Source organism: Phascolarctos cinereus, unplaced genomic scaffold (assembly GCF_003287225.1).
Source record: "Phascolarctos cinereus isolate Bilbo 61053 unplaced genomic scaffold, phaCin_HiC Scaffold_3;HRSCAF=262, whole genome shotgun sequence".
Taxonomy (NCBI): domain Eukaryota; kingdom Metazoa; phylum Chordata; class Mammalia; order Diprotodontia; family Phascolarctidae; genus Phascolarctos; species Phascolarctos cinereus.
The window spans coordinates 61,927,858-61,944,108 of NW_027555736.1; the positions used below are offsets into that span (position 1 = coordinate 61,927,858).

Genomic DNA, 16,251 nt, shown 5'->3' on the forward strand with positions numbered 1-16,251 from the left:
TATTCCTCCTGTTCAGATGTCATTAGCAGAAATGGAAACACCATTTTCTCCTTGGGCCGGGAGAGAATCTGAAACGAATTTGAACATTATATCCATCAGGTTTACAACTATTCTCCATCGAAGCAAGACAACTGTGAAAGATAAGTACACGTTTAACTATTCAGGTCAGCTTTTGCTTTGCATGGGCGTCTCAGCCTTTTGGTAGGTTAGTGAAAAGTGTACAGTGGCATTGTTGAAACGGATGCTGACATTTCAGATTTTTTTTTTCAGGAGTCAGGAATTCAGAGAGATTCAGAAAACTCCCTGCATGTGAGGCCCCTGCTGGTCTATGTGTGAGGCTCTTGTCAGATACTGGTGATTCCTTAGGCAATTCACTTATGCTCTGTGCCTCAGTTTTCTCATCTGTAAAATGAAGTGGCTGCATGGATCTGCTGGCCTCGGAGATTTCTCACAGCTCTCAAGCTATGATCCTACATACAGTGTAGCTGATGATTCTGCCAGGGGAGGCTGCACGTGGTCACTTGGTTGTGGTTTCAGCTGAACTATCACCATGAAGTAGACCAAGCAGAATCCTATTTAGAGAGTCTCCCCTCTCCAATCCCCAAGGGATTCCTGAGAATGCTCAAGATATGGACAGGAAGAAAGTCCCTCTTCCTAAGCACCTACCAAATCAATTAATCAATCAAAAGATATTTATTGAACTCCCAGTCATGCAGTAGAGAGAGCATTGGGGTAGAAAAACTAGGTTCTAGCTTTGACCATGGGCAAGTCATTTCATTTCTTTGGGTCTTAATTTCCCCATCTATAAAATGGAGAGAATCATAATAGTAATAATAATTATATTAAAATAATAATAATACTTGTTTTACCTACTTACATTAAGGTGTTGTTGTAAGGTTCATATTTGATAATGAATGAAAAGGGCTTAGCAGCTGCAAAGGGCTTGATAAATGTAAGCTATTATGATGATGATGATGATTGTGACGATAGTGCCCATTCCACAAACATTTATCAAATGCATAGACACTGTGCTAGGGGCTGGAGGTAGAAAGAGAAAAATGAAATGGTCCCTCCCCTCAAAGAACTTATATTCTAAGCACCTGTGGGATATATATGAAACAACCAAGGGTACTCTGATTAGCAGCCAATCTTCTTTCCTCTTAATCAGGATCTTCAAAACAGTTGGTTGTCACTAATTTACTGGCTCTGCCTGATATTATTATGTCAACTTGGGCTCTCACAGAGGTACAGAGGCATTCAAATGCCTACTAGTCAAATCACTGAACTCTTCCTCCTACAAAAGGCAGCTGGGTGGTGCAGTAGAGAGAGCTGTAGACCTGAAGTCAAGAAGATCCAGGTTAAAATCTGGCCTCAGATGCTTACTAGCTATGCAGCCCTGGGCAAGTCACTTAACCTCAGTTTCTACAACTGTAAGATGGGGATAATAATAGTACCTACTTCCCAGAGTTATTGTGAGGATCAATTGAAATAATATTTATGAAATGCTTAGTACAGTGACTGGTACCATGTCCTAGGCACTTAATAAATGCTTGTTTCTTTCCTTCTTTCCTTCTCATTTAGTCATTCTGTCCTTTCCATCACAGATGCCAATCAAATGCTCTAAAGCCAGTAGCAATATTTTAATAAGGAGTTTAATTTGAAAAGTAGACATGTTGCTGCATAGAAGATACACTACTCATTCCATCCAATTCCGAAGGCAGAAATTGTTTCTAGGCTGCAGTACACTTTTCATTCAGACCAGGGTTGAGAGTGAACCTGGAAGTTCAGTATCTGTTTGTTTGTTTGTTTGTTTATTTTAGGCTTCTCTCTCTCTGTGAAAATGAGGATAGACATCTTTAACTCAAGACTACTTTACAAACTGCCATAGAAATTGCTGCATGAGCAAACAGGAACACAGAATGCTAACTTTAGAGTCCTGAGGATGATACTCCTTGGGATCTGGAATTTTACTTTTCTTTGATCTCCAACCCCACCACCAAAATATGATACAGTTAAACTGCTGCCCAGGCTAACAACCACATGGCAGTGCCTGACTCTCCAAAGCCCATCTCTAGTGTGGTAGGGGGACAGGTCCTAGGTGCCGTATTTCTCCCTAGTTCTCTCTGTTCGTCTTCAAAATGTGTGCTTTCAAGACATGAGATCTCATTCTCAGTCCCTTCAAGGGTGCTGGTCCAACCCAACTGTTTGCCAAGGAAGTTTCATCAATTGCTCTATTCTATTGCATTTCACTCAAGCTAGGGGGAGTATAGAGATATCTTCTGCTAAATTAAAAAAAAAATAAGATTCTTCCCTTAGAAATCTATGTCTAGGAAGACAGGACCACTGTCTGAACAACAACAATAATAACAATATTAACGACAATAAATAAGATAGCATTGTCTTTCAACTTATATTCTGATTTTTTAAAGTGCTAATTTGTGCTAAACCAGAAATTAGAGACTTCAGCTATAGAGACTAAAGTAATGACAAAGAAGCATGGTGTAGGGGATTGGGAGTCTCCTTTGGAGTCAGGAAGTCAAATCCTACCTCGGATGTATACTGGCTATGTGACATTTCTCCTTGCTCATATTAACCATTTAGGACTATGATATTAGAGTCTAAATGTGGTGGCTCTACTGTCCTTGATGGTAAAATGTTTTTTAATGGGGGAAAAAAAGCACCTGTACAGATATTTTTGCTTTTATCTCTTTATCTTGCCCTTTTCCCAGTTTTACCCTTAAATGATTTGGGAATGACTTTGCTTAGTTGGGTCTGCCTTTGGTGTACCAATTGGTATTGGTGTGCCATTGGTATTTTGTCCAATTTGTTTGAGCAAAAAATAAATATTAATACAAAATTAGAAGAAAAAATTTAAAAATGACAGAAAGATAAGGTGGACAATTTAAAACAATTCCAATCTGACCCATTTAAACAAGCTGTCGGCATTGAAATTTGGGAAACGGATGGAAGAATAGACAACGACACAGAATATAACCACTTCCTCAAAAACGTTTAACTGATATAAATCAGCTGACGGACTGAGGGAAAAAAAAGTATGGGAACTGTTATAGCTAGCATTCATTCACTCTCCTTGCCTAGAAAAGAGATATGATAACCAAAGGAAAAAGCAGTTCAGAATATAAATTCCTGTATAAAATCTAAGGGAGTAAGATATTGAAAGATCTTAGCAGTATTGCCTTGAAGAGTGTTAATATACAATAAAGGGATGGGGGAGAAAGAAGCTTCATTTAAACTTGGTAGGAGACGCACTTAAAATGTGGTCTAATCCCCTCATGTAACAGAAAAGGAGACTGAGACCTTGACAAATGAGCTGATTTGCCCCAAATCACACAGTTAGCGTATGGAAGAATCAGGATTCAAACACACGTCCTCTGACACATTGTAGCATAGTAGGAAGAACGGTAGGTTTGAAGTTCTAGCCCCAGCTTACCTTTCTATCCATTTTATATACCGTACCCCTTCCTGTACTCCATGGCTCATCCAAACTGGCTTTCTTGCTGCTCCTCATACATAACGCTCCATCTTCTATCCCTATTGCTTTGCACCGGCTTCCCCTCAAGCTTGGGACACACTCTCCTTGTTTCCTTTAAATCTCAAGACAAGCACCACCCTTTACATGAAGCTTTTCCTGAGCTGCCAGCTCTTGATATCTCCTTCCCTAAATTACTTTGTTTTTATTTTGGACATATTTTTTTATCGTCAAATATTCAATCCTCAAACAAATTTGTAGTAATCTAATCAATTTGGGAACTCCTTTTGACAATGCAGATAACATCGCCTGCCCATGCTGCATGAATCTAGTACGTGTTTTCTCCAAAGTTCACCATGCTAAAGAGAGACCAACCCGGAGAAAAGTAAGTGAAACTGTGCTTATAAATCTGAAGTTTCACATCTGAGGATTTAGTAGTTGCATTATGTTAATAGTAACTTGTATTTGTCTTGTCCAGTAGGCAGAAATTTCCTATTAGAATGCAAATTCCTTGAAGTCAGGGACTGTTTCACTTTTGTCTTTGAATCCTCAGTTGTTTGATAACTATGATTAGTGTGGACAACATAGATCTCTTAATAAATGTGCATTGATTGATTGGGTTCCTCGAAACAGATTTGTGAGGAAGGTAGTAAAACTGGTATCCCCATTTGGCAGATGAGGAAATTGAGGATCTGAGATATTAAATGAATTACCCATGGTCCCACAGCTAAAGAAATGTCTGATGTGGGATCTGAGCCAGGAGTCTCCTAACTCCTAACTTGCCTTAGCAAGTCTCCATAGAGTGGTGAATAAGAAAAATTTTGCAAAGAGCTTATACAAAAAAGAAGCATGTGCAGCTTGGTTTTTATGGGTATTATGTCTTAATAGGAAGGGATTTTTAGCCCCATGCAGGGAGGAATTCACTAGCTAGCAAGTGAAGCAGAAGTGTTGCAAAAATAAATGAACAGAATTTATAGTAAAAATTGTTGAGGTTACCGAATTGCAGATACTGAGGTAAGACCTTGCAACACAGTAAGAAATTAGGAAATGTGATTTAGAGGCAGAAAAGTATAGAGCTAAGAAATTACCAAGAGTGGAATCGAAAGAAAATGAGCTACAAAATCAACACAGAGAGTAATGTGCTGACTAGAAAAGGAGGCAAAAGGGAGTGCTGGACCCTCCTTGGAAGAGAGTCACAATATACAAACTGCATACAAAGATACACATTGGTGTTTACTCTTAGTATGTATTTGTGTATGCTGTTTCTCTGCATAGGATGTAAATTCCCTGAGGGCAGGACATTTTATGTTTGTCCTTATATCACTATTAGGGCAGCTAGGTTGCATAGTGGATAGTGCGCCAGGCCTGGAGTCAGGAAGACTCGTCTTCCTGAGTGCAAATCTGGCCTCAGACACTTACCTGCTGGATGACTCTGGGCAAGTCACTTAACCCTGTTCGCCTCAGTTTCTTCATCTATAAAATGAGCTTGAGAAAGAAATGACAAACCACTCTAGTACTTTGCCAAGAAAATCCCAAATGGGATCACAAAGAGTTGGACATGACTGAAAAAAAATATCCCTAGTACTAGCAGAGTATCTGGCACAGAATATTACTTAATAAATGCTTTCTGATTGATTGATTGATCTGCCATATGGATAGAAAAATAGTTACCTATCACAGAGGCAACCCTCCATTTTGTGGCAGTGCAGTTAATTGACTAACCCAATGTTCCTGAAACTCCAACACCATCAGAATAACTAGGGGACTTCTACTTAAAGGAGGATCTCTACAAGGTCCTTGTTCTAGTGCCAATTGTAAGGCTCCAGCAAGAGGAATAGATAGAGAGCAGGGACAATGGCCCAGACAGCCATACTGGCAACCAAGTGGTAAGAAAGCTTTGAGATCTTGCTGGGGTTGGAAAATAAAGAGAATCTGGAGGCCGAGATTATCAGGAGTGTAGAGCCATAAGCTTTTCTGGGGGAGGTACCTGCATCACAAGAGAAGGAGCAAACCAAGAAGGAGGTTCAAGAATTCAAATGGAGCTCATCTAGAATGCAGATGTCAAAGGTCACAAAGGAGAGAATATAAGACAGATTGGAAGACAAAAGCCATTCAACCAACAAAAAGAGTCAGGGGACCTATTGTACCTGAAAACAATGGCTTAGGTTTTTTTAGTATTGGCAACAGGAAAGTAGAGTTAAATAATTATAGCCAATATTTATTTAGTGCTTTAAGGTTTGCAAAGCACTTTATATTACATATATTATCTCTTCTGATCTTCACAACAGTCCTATGAGGTAAGTGCTATCATCATCTCACTTTTATAGACAAAAAAAACACCAACACTGATACTGACTACAGTTATGTGACTGGCCCGGAGTCACACAGTTCAATAAATGTCTGAAGCATAATTTAAACTTGTCATCTTTTAAAAAATTTAAAAAAATATTATTTTGTTTTTCCCCAATTAACATATAATTCTTTTTTAGCATTTTTTGTAAAGTTTTGAGTTCCAAATTCTATCCTTCTATCTCCTCCCTCCATCCCTGAGATAGTAAGCAATCTGACATGGGTTATACATGTGCAATCATGTGAAACATTTTCACATTAGCCATTGTGTGCAAGAAAGCTCAAACAAAAAATAAAGGAAGTGAAAAATAATATACTTCAGTCTATATTCAGATGACATCAGTTCTTTCTCTGGAGGCAGATAGCATTTTTCATCATGAGTCCTTTGGGATTGTCTTGCATCATTGAGAATACATAAGTCATTCATGGTTTTTCATCATACAATATTGCTGTTACCATGTACAATGTTTTTCTGATTCTGTTCATTTCACTTTGTATCAGTTCATGTAAGTCTTTCCACTTTTTTTGAAATCATCCTGCTTGTTATTTCTTACAGCACAATTACAATCATATACCACAACTTGTTCAGCCATTCCCCAGTTGATGGGCATCCCCTCAATTTCCATTTCTTTGCCACCACACAAAGAGCTACTATAAACATTTTTGTACATGTGTGTCTTTTTCCATTTTTTTTAATGATCTCTTGGGGATATAGACCTAGCAATGTTATTGCTAGATCAAAAGGTATGCACAGTTTTATAGCCCTTTGAGTATGGTTCCAAATTGCTCTCCAGAATGGTTGGATTGATTCACAACTCCACCAACAGTGCATTAGTGTTGCAGTTTTCTCACATCACCTCCAACATTTATCATTTTGCTTTTTTTTTCCATATTAGACAATCTGATAGGAGAGAAGACTCAGGTCTTCTTGATTCCAAATTCATTTTCATATCTGCTGTCGCCTCAAGGAAAGTGTCTAAGGAAATTTATCAAATGGCCTCTTGGAAACCTGTGGAAGAGACAGATCTTCTTAAGGAAGTATGCAAGATTTCAAATCATTTTCTTTCTCTGTTGGATTTGGTGTTACCCTCTGGAAAATGAATAATTTGGTACTAAAAGTGCCATTTTAGATGTGACCAATTTAAATTCTGTAGGAGACAAATGATTAATGGGCTTCGAGATTATAGTATAATTGAATATAAAATGAATTACTGCCATTTGGTGTAATGACTAGAGTGCAAAATTTGGGGTCAGGAAGATCTGGTTACAAATATACCTCTGATATTGAATGTGTGACAATGGACAAATCACTTAAATCTCTCTGAGCCTCAATCTCCTCATCTGTAAAATGGGAATATTCTACCCTGTAGTACTTACCTAAAAGGATTTTTGTGGAGTTCAAATGAGAATCACAGAATCACAGAATCTGAGAAATGGAAGAGGCTTTAGTGACCATCTGGCTCAATCCATATAAAAAGGGGTTTCTACTCTAATATAATAGGGAAGTAATGGTCCATCCTCTGCTTGAAGACCTCCAGGGTAGGGGGATTTACCTTCTCAAAGAAGCTGGTTTCACTTTCAGATGACTCTAACTGTTAGGAAGATTTTTCTTTTTGGTTGCCAAATCACCCCACTGACTCATATTAGGCAAACAGCCCACTCAAATCTTTAGGTCTTTTTTTTTTTTTGAACAATTGTGGTCTATCTTCTCCTCCCCCATCTTATATTCATAAGGCTGAATTTGTGTGCCCAAGCCTGAGACAACATCTGTCCCTACCGAATTTCATTTTATTAAACTCAGCCCAGTGCTCCAGCCTGCTAAGATTCATTTTGGATCCTCCCTGCCCTCCATTCTGTTAGCCATCCCTCACAGCTTTGGGTCATCCGCAAATTTGATGTACACAAATCAGTAGTTAAATATTAAACACTGTAGGGTCAACCACAGATCCTTAAGATTCTCCAATGGGGAGAAAACTCCCGCCATGCTGATATCGAGTCTGGCCATCCAAATATTTCAAAATCTGTCTGTATTATTGCTCAATCCATACCAGTCCTAACCACCAGAACAAAGTATAAAATCCTTTATCAAAACCCTTGCTAAAGTCAACAGAAACTATATCCACAGCATTCCTCTTGTCTACTACTATAGTCATACTGTCAAAAAGAGAAGTGGGGTTAGTCTGGCATGACCTGCTTTTGATGAAGCCATACTTGTTCCTTGTAATCATCATGTCCCTTTCTAGGGGTTTGGTGATTTGGCAACCATCTCTGATAGCACTTTCTAGAATTTTCTCTGCAACAGAAGCCAAACTCACTGACTTGTAATATGCAGATTTTCCTCTATTTTCTCTTTTTGGAAATCAGTATAGCATTCGCTCTTATGGTACCTTTCCAGTTTTCCATGATCTTTCAAATGTCATTGACAGTGATTTAATAATCACATTTTGCCATTTCTTTCAGGATCTAAGAACTTAGTTCCTCTGGGCCACGTGACCTGAGATCTTCAGGGGCAGCTGGCTGCTTTCTTACTACCTCTTATTCATCTTGGATATCAAGTCCTTGTTAGTCATTTTCATTTGGTCATTTCAGTTTCCAATTTCAAGTTTCTTTTTTTGGATGAAGCAGAAACACAAAGAAGAATTAATCATCTCAGCCTTTGCTCTGCTGTCAATTATCATTATCCCATCAACCTCATGAAAAGGTCCTATCAGTTTTTTGCCCTTCCCTTTTCTGTGAATAGAGCTGAAAACAAAACCAAAACAATAAACCTTTCTGCTGTCCTTAGCTTTGCTGGCTAGTCTCAGCTCATTCTTTCCATGATTTCTATAGGACCATCCATGTCCTTTACCTAGACTGGCTTTCATCTATACATTTCTTTTTGTACTCCTTTCCATAAAGGATTTCTTTTGCTCTCTTCATGATGCATTTTCTCTGTTTATTCTAAACCATCATTCTCTGATTCATGACTCCTATAATTATTGGATCTTTCTCTTTTCTCTGTATTCTTTGTGCAATTAAAGTTTCCAAGGTATCCATTCTAAGCTTTCTCCTCTAGGAGCATTCTGCTGTTTGTCCCAAAGATTCCCCTTTTCCATTGTGCCTCATTCCCAGAACAATGTCAATTATTGTAGGTATTAGAGAGGTCATTGCCCCATGGTAACGTCCCTTCTCCATCATATCCCTGATTATGCAGCCCACCACTGATCTATACCCTCCCCTGCTTACCTTTCCCCCTCTCCATATTTAACTTAAAATCTCTTTTCTGAGTCTGTGTCTCCCACTCTCCCCAGGTGCCAGTTGCCTCCAGGGGTCCCAACTACTCCCATCTCAATGTAGTGTGAATAAACTTTTCAAACACCAAATTCCCCAGGTTTTCCCAAATATAAGGTCCTCATCTCCCTCCCCAGATGATCTCCACCTATAAGTGCATTCATCAGTGGAACCTCTTCCTATAGCCAAAGAAAGGCTTCCTTCCTTTCCTCCCCCTTTCAAACTTTTCCCCCTTCTCCTCACCCTTTCCCCTGTAAGCTCGTCTATTTCTGAAGCCACAGAGGTCACCTTTCTCTCATTGCTTTGATTTTACCCTGGCACATCACACACTTTTCTCTATCCTCTTGCTCTTGTTCCCCCTTTCATACACTTGCTCATGTTGTAATGCAGTCCCTCCCCCACTCCCGCAACAAAATTGATTCAGCTGTAGACAAAGCATCTCCAAGTTCTATTCATAATGCCATCTATCCACCTCTTTACCTTTACCTCTACCAGATTTCTACCTTCACCCCTGTTTCTTTGCGCACATTCAGAAAGAGGTCTCTTGATCATCACTCTGTGCCTGTTGCTATTCTTTCCTGTTACATTTATTCATTTCTCCTGTATTTCTGTGTTTTGGAGTGTTTGAGAAGCAAATAATCTTTTAAGTTCTGGTCTTCTTTCTACAAATGTTTCAAACTCTTATTTAGTATTAAAGATCCATCTATTTTTCATGGATAGTTAAGCTCAGCTTTTTTTGGTAGGTCATCCTGGCTTGTATCCTGAGCTCTATTGACCTTCAGAACATGTTATTCTATTCTCTCTTGTGTTTGCCAGTGGGTGAAGAATAATCTTGTACTGTCTGAATGTCCTTTACTTTGTATTTGAAGGCATTTCTACTGTTTATTGTAGAACTTGTTTCTGAATTGAATTGTTATGTGTCTTGGAGTTTGCAGCCTGTTTTTTCCTTTTTTTTCTTCTTTTTTTTTGGAGTCAATATGTGAATTTTTTCAATTGGAATTTCATTTTCTATATTCAGAAATTCTGTTACTTCTATTATTTCCTTCGTTATGGCCTTAACTTTATTTTGTAGAAGAGAAAAAATATTAGGCTGCCTACCAGACTGAGGGTCTACAGAGCCATTGTGCTGATGTCATTGCTGTATGTCTGTGAAACCTCAACAGTCTACCAGCATCATGCAGGAAAATTGAACTGCTTCCATTTGAATTGCCTTGGAAGATTCTGAAGATCACCTGGCAAAATAAGGTACCAGTCACTGAGGTCCTTTCTTGAGCTGAACTGCCAAGCATTCAATCTCTATACAGAAAACATAACTCCAATGGACTAGCCATGTTATTTGAATGCCAAAAGTATGTTTGCCTAAAAGATTATTTTACAGAGAACTTACACAAGGCAGATGATCACATGGTGGTCAGAAGAAGGAACACAAAGACACTCAAGATCTTTCTGAAGAACTTTAGTATCTATTGTGAGACATGGGAGATACTGGCACAGGATTTTCCAGCATGGCATGCCTGCATCAAAGAAGGTACTATACTCTATGAGCCAAGCAGAATTGTAGTAGCTCAGAAGAAACGTGAAATGTACAAATTTAGAGACATCTGCCTCCCAAATGCTCATACAGGCGTTTTGTGCCTGATCTGTGGTAGAGCCTTGTGAGCTTGTATTGGTCTGATCAGCCACAGCCAGACACTGTATATTGACCCTGACATTTTGATGTCATTTTGGGCCCTCTTTGAACATGAAGGACAAACAATAACAATTCTTTGTTTTGTTTTGTCATGTTCTTCTGAGAGACCTATAACCCTTATGTTGCTTCTATACATCATATCTTTGAAATCAGTGTATTTTCCTTGCATAGTGAGCATATTTTCCTTTAATGTCATTGTTTTTTGCTTCTCTTCTTCCAGGTTCTCCTCCACTTCTGTGTGTTTGTATCCCAATCTATTGTTCTCTCTTTTGTTTCTTTGGTGAGGCTTACTAGTGCAGATACCACTTTTTTTATTCTCTGCCCATTATTTTTGCTGTGCTGACTATAAATTCTTCTCTAAGAATTTTCATTTTTCTTTTGAGCCACTCAGGAACAGTGTGCTGTGGTTCCATGTTCTCTTCAAATTCCACAGAGTTCTCTGTTTCATTGTGTCATATCATTTTCCTTTGTTTTGCAGTATTTATTTATAGATGCCTGAAATAGTTTACTAGATCTGGAGGTTGTGTTTCCTTCTGTTATTACTGTATTTCCTTTGGATATATCTGTTTATGTTCAAAGTCTTTGAGTTTTCTTCTTCCTGAAATCTTTTGTAATTTCAGTCCTTTTTCTTCCTTATTTTCCCTCTCTTTTTCTGACTCCTTCCTCTCTGATTGTGTTTTTTTGCGGGGGTAGATTTGAAAGTGTCTCAGCCTTCTCTAATTCATGGTTCACCATCCTAGTTCTCTGTCCCAAGTGATTTTTGGATGACTAGAAGTGGCCTTAGCTGGATACTGTGTGCTGTATGACCCCTACCCAAATCCCAACTTTCCCATAGTGTCATTTACTGCTTTCCTAGACTGTTCTCTTCTTTAATTTTCTGGCCCTGTACCAGGAGTTGGGAGCTTTGCAGCACTGGCACTAGAGCTGTCCACTCTGCCACTAGCAGTTCAGAGATTTACAGCACTGGTGCTACCAGGTTGTGACCCCTTGCCAGCTTTTGCTCCTGAGGGGCTGTGGCCCCCAGCTGTCTGTCAAAGCCAGGGAAAATTTGCACAGCCTGGATTTTGGGTCTCCATGTCACTGGAAAGAAAAAAGGAGGGGACCAACATGTTGGGATGGGTTTTGCTACAAGCTTGTGTTGTGTCCTTGGGTCTGTTAGTAAGTGTGAGAGGTGAGGGAGAAGTGCCGAGTGAGCTCAGGGTCAGTGAGAGTTAGTTCAAGATTTTTTTTTAAACTTTATTTTGGATTCTGGGTGTCCTAGACAATGGAGATAGCTGAAGTTACTTTATCCTTGATGCATAATTTCTGTTTTGGAGAAGTTTAAGAGGTCAGTGGATCAGAGCAGATGTTAAATCCTCCATCTTGTTTTCCATATGACTCAGAAGTTGATTAGTGAGTTCCCTGTATGACCACATTAGTATTTTCAGAAAAATTCCATTTTCCTCTTCCTTAGAATGATCTTTTTTGTGTGTCTTAATGATTTCACTCCTGAGCATCTCTCTTCTAGGCTCACTTCCCCTGAAGTGTTTTCTTCTATGGCATCTTATCTTTATTTAATCTGAATTCTTCTTTGAAATTTTCTCTCCTGAAATCTAGAGAGTATGTTAGACTACATTCAAATTTTTTTTCTCTTCTCTCACCAAATCTAAGATGGAGTGGGCAACTTGATGAGTATAAGGTGGCTTGAGAGATGCTGGCTATGTAACTGTGGGCAAAACACTTGACTTCTCAATGACTCAAGCAACTTAAGACTATAAATTTTACTAGTGTTCCTTCATTGGTTGGCCCCAATGGGGTCTTAACCAAGAAGAAGAAGAAAAAAGGTACTTAATTATTTTCACTTGCACAGTCTCTGATTATTAGTGATTTTAAATGTTTTTTTAATTTATTTTTTCAATGAACAAAAATCTGTTTTCTTTCTCTTTCATCTCTCCCTGATGGAAAATGAAAAAGAAAACCATTGTAACAAATATATATGGTCAAGAAAAACAAATTCCTGAGTTTGCCATGCCCATGCATGTATGTCTCAATCCGTACCCTGAGTCTATCACTTCTCTATCAGGAGGTAGGTAGCTTTTGTTCATCACTGGTCCTTTGACACTGAAGTTGGTCACTGCATTGTGATTAGCATTCCCAAGTTTTTCTAAGTTCCTTATCTTTACAATGTTGTTGTTATTGTATAAATTGTTCTCCTGGTTTTACTTACTGCACTTTGAGACCATTCATATAAACCTTTCCAGTATTCCCTAAAACCATCCCTTCCATAATATTTTGCTATTTAAAAAAATGCAACCAATATAGAATGCCAAGAGTGTATTTCATACATGGATAATCTAGACATGCACCTGACTACACTAAGGTTAAAGTTTTGAAAGTACTAATTTGTGTTTTATATTTTAAGTGTAAGTTTTTTAATTTTGTATATTTATGTTAATAAGTTCTTGAACTTATGAACACAAGTTTTGAATAAAATTATTTGTTTTGGAGAACATGTTTTAGAGAAAATCAGAGAGGCTATTCTGTTGACAGGGAAAGTAACAATGCTTTTGGCACCTGGAATGTCATACATATGTGAGATTGGGGGGGGGGGTAAGACCTTTTCTGAGTATCTGAGTGCTCTGATTAGTTTATGAATTGGAGCAACATTATAGGCTTTAGATAACTGTTTATTTTTTTATGTAGACCATGGAGAAACTTTAAACATTTCCTCTTTTAAGTTTTTTGGTTTTCTTCTGGGTCTAGACAATATTAAGACAGTGAAGAATCTTTGAAAAACAAGATATTTGGTTAAGGAGGACATATAGTAGGCTTTGATCAGAAACCAAATCCAAACCAGTTCAATAAATATTTATTAATAGCTTTCTATGTATAAAGCATTAGGGCAGCTAGGTGGCACAGTGGATAGAGTGCCAAGCCTGGAGTGAGGAAGACTCATCTTCCCAAATTCAAATCTGGCCTCAGATACTTACTAGCTGTGTGACCCTGTTTGTTTGGTTTCCTCATCTATAAAATGAGCTGGAGAAGAAAATGGCAAACCAAACCAGTATCTCTGCCAAGAAAACCTTCAGATGGGGTCATAAAGAGTCAGACATGACTGAAAAATGACTGAACAACAACAAAAATGTGTAAAGCACTATGCTAGGCTCTAGGGATACAAAAACAAATAGAAAAATAGTTTCCAACCTCCAGTTGCTTACATTCTACCACAGGGGGATTATAATATGTATAAATAACACATTATTTTAATAGACGCTCTAAGTAGGTTTGCTTTTATTTGGCAAAACCATTTTTAGCTTATGTTCCTGTCATGTAGATAATATATTTTGAATATATATATGTGTGTGTATATATATATATATATATATATATATATATATATGTATGTATGTATAGATACACATGTATATATATATATAATGCTTGTATGTTCTTGTGCTTTCCAAAAGAATCTATAGATGCTTCAGACATTTTAATGGAAGTACTGCATTTTTGAAAGGATAAAAATGATCAGCTAAATTTATAGCCCCGTCATCTGTGGAGAACTAGGCCACAGTGTAAATAAATTACAAAGCTAGGACAAGGATACATGTGATTCTTAGGATATAAGTTTGTTCTTGATTGCTAGAATACACTGAACATAAACAATGTTATAAAAATCTGTTTTATATGTTCTCTTCATGGTATTGCGTCTATTAAAGGTAAAAAGTAACCTCTTTTTAGATATAATAAAAAAAATTTGCCCCCAGGTTTCGTTTTATAGAAACATCCTTATGAATTTAAGTTTCCAGCCATATTCAATTCAACAATTATTTGTTTAGCACCTACTGCATACAAGGCGCTTTACCAGGCTTGGATATAAAAGGAAAAGCTGAAAGAAGGGTGTGCATTGTGTATGGTTATGTATTGGATCTGTGTAAGATGCTGTCATGATCACTTTGATTCTAGGCTTAATTGGCATATTTCTCTCTGAGGCTATTTGGAATTAATACAGGTCCCTTTGAATGTAGGAAAATGGGACATATGAAAATTAAATATTGTTGTAGTTGGAGGTGACCTAGGGTTCTGTGCAGAGGCATTTTAGTATGAACATTAGGGTTAGAAATTCCCCTCCAAATTGTACTTGGAGGCCAGATAGCTCCTCAGTTTGAGTATGACACATAAGTCCTGAGAGAAACCTTGGGCTATATTAGGCTGCTGCTGCTGAAGGACAAACAGAGATTTTGCTTGTATATATGAAAGAGTCAGACTTGGAAGTAATTGTAATATCTCATTTGGAGTATCATCTCTTGGAAAATGTAGATAACGAATTTTTATAAGCATGGAGACTTGAAAAATGAATGTAATAAAAGGAATTAGAGGAATTAACTTTGCGATAAAACTAAAGTAGGTATTTATTTCAAAGTTTACAACATTTTGAGAACAACTCAAAACAAGTTCCTCACACTGTTACTTTGTAGCAGTAAGAAATAAGCCAAAAGTTTAGATTTTATAAGTGAGATTACAGAATGAATGTGAAGCAATTGATTGAGGGTGTATCAGTATTACGAAACTTGTTAGAGTTTTGAAATTATTTCTCTTCACAGAATATTAAGATTACAAAGCATCTTTTTGATCTTGGCTTTTATTTGAGGTGTCCTGTTAATTGCCAGTGCCTTGTTAGATGGCTGTGATCAACTTTATGGTTCAAGGTATCACTGACATGAATGTTTGCCTAAAGAAGTAAGACTAACTGTTGAGCCACTGGTGGGAATCTCTGAAACCACCAGTGCAACTCCCATCTTGGGGCATGTTCTTTCTAAATAGAAGAAACATATGCACAGTCACCATTTATCTAGTTGATATATGTTTGTGGGGTAGGGTGGGAAGGGGTATAATACCTTACTCTTCTCTCACTTGTTTGTAGTTCAGTCAAAATCATAGAATCTCAGAGATGGAAGGAATCCCAGAGGCTAAAGTCCAATGCATGCCTAAAAAAACCTCCCTTTACGACATACCTCATAGCCGATCAGGTGGTCTTTGTTTAAAAATCTTCAAGGAGCACCTACTTCTTCCCCAGGCAGCCCATTTCACTCTTGGATGGCTTTAATTGCTAGGAAAAATTAACCTCTACTCAAGCCTAAGTTTGCTTCTTTACGTATACCCTTTTCCTCTTGTTCTGCCCTTTGGGGCTAAGCAGAATAAGTCTGTGTTCTCAACTTTGTCACAACCTTTCAAATGTCTTTGCATCACCTGTAACAGCTTGTATAAAGTAGGCATGTCATAAATGCTTTTTAGTTGAACTGAAACGAAATGCTTTAAGACAGTTAACAAGTTACTCCTAAGTTTCCTCTTTTCCTGCTTAAGCAGTCCCAGTTCCTTCATCCAATTTAATATTGCATGGACTTAAAGCTTCTCATTGTAGTTGACTCCTCTAGGTACTCTAGAGCTTAAAAATGTGCCTCTTAACCATACT

At 37.9% G+C, this 16,251-nt stretch overlaps 2 long non-coding RNA genes across 2 annotated transcripts in view; one reads left to right on the top strand and one right to left on the bottom strand.

The window, feature by feature from the left end:
- LOC144456265 (uncharacterized) lies at window positions 1–12,714 on the top strand. The gene is made up of 4 exons (XR_013485207.1): window positions 1–3,875; window positions 6,736–6,877; window positions 10,182–10,637; window positions 12,450–12,714. It is a non-coding gene; the product is annotated as an uncharacterized LOC144456265 (long non-coding RNA).
- Window positions 5,688–16,251, bottom strand: part of LOC144456267 (uncharacterized) — a 22,731-nt gene continuing 12,167 nt past the window's right edge. Inside the window, exon 2 of the long non-coding RNA XR_013485209.1 lies at window positions 5,688–6,848. This is a non-coding gene — a long non-coding RNA (uncharacterized LOC144456267). The remainder of the gene's footprint in view (window positions 6,849–16,251) is intronic.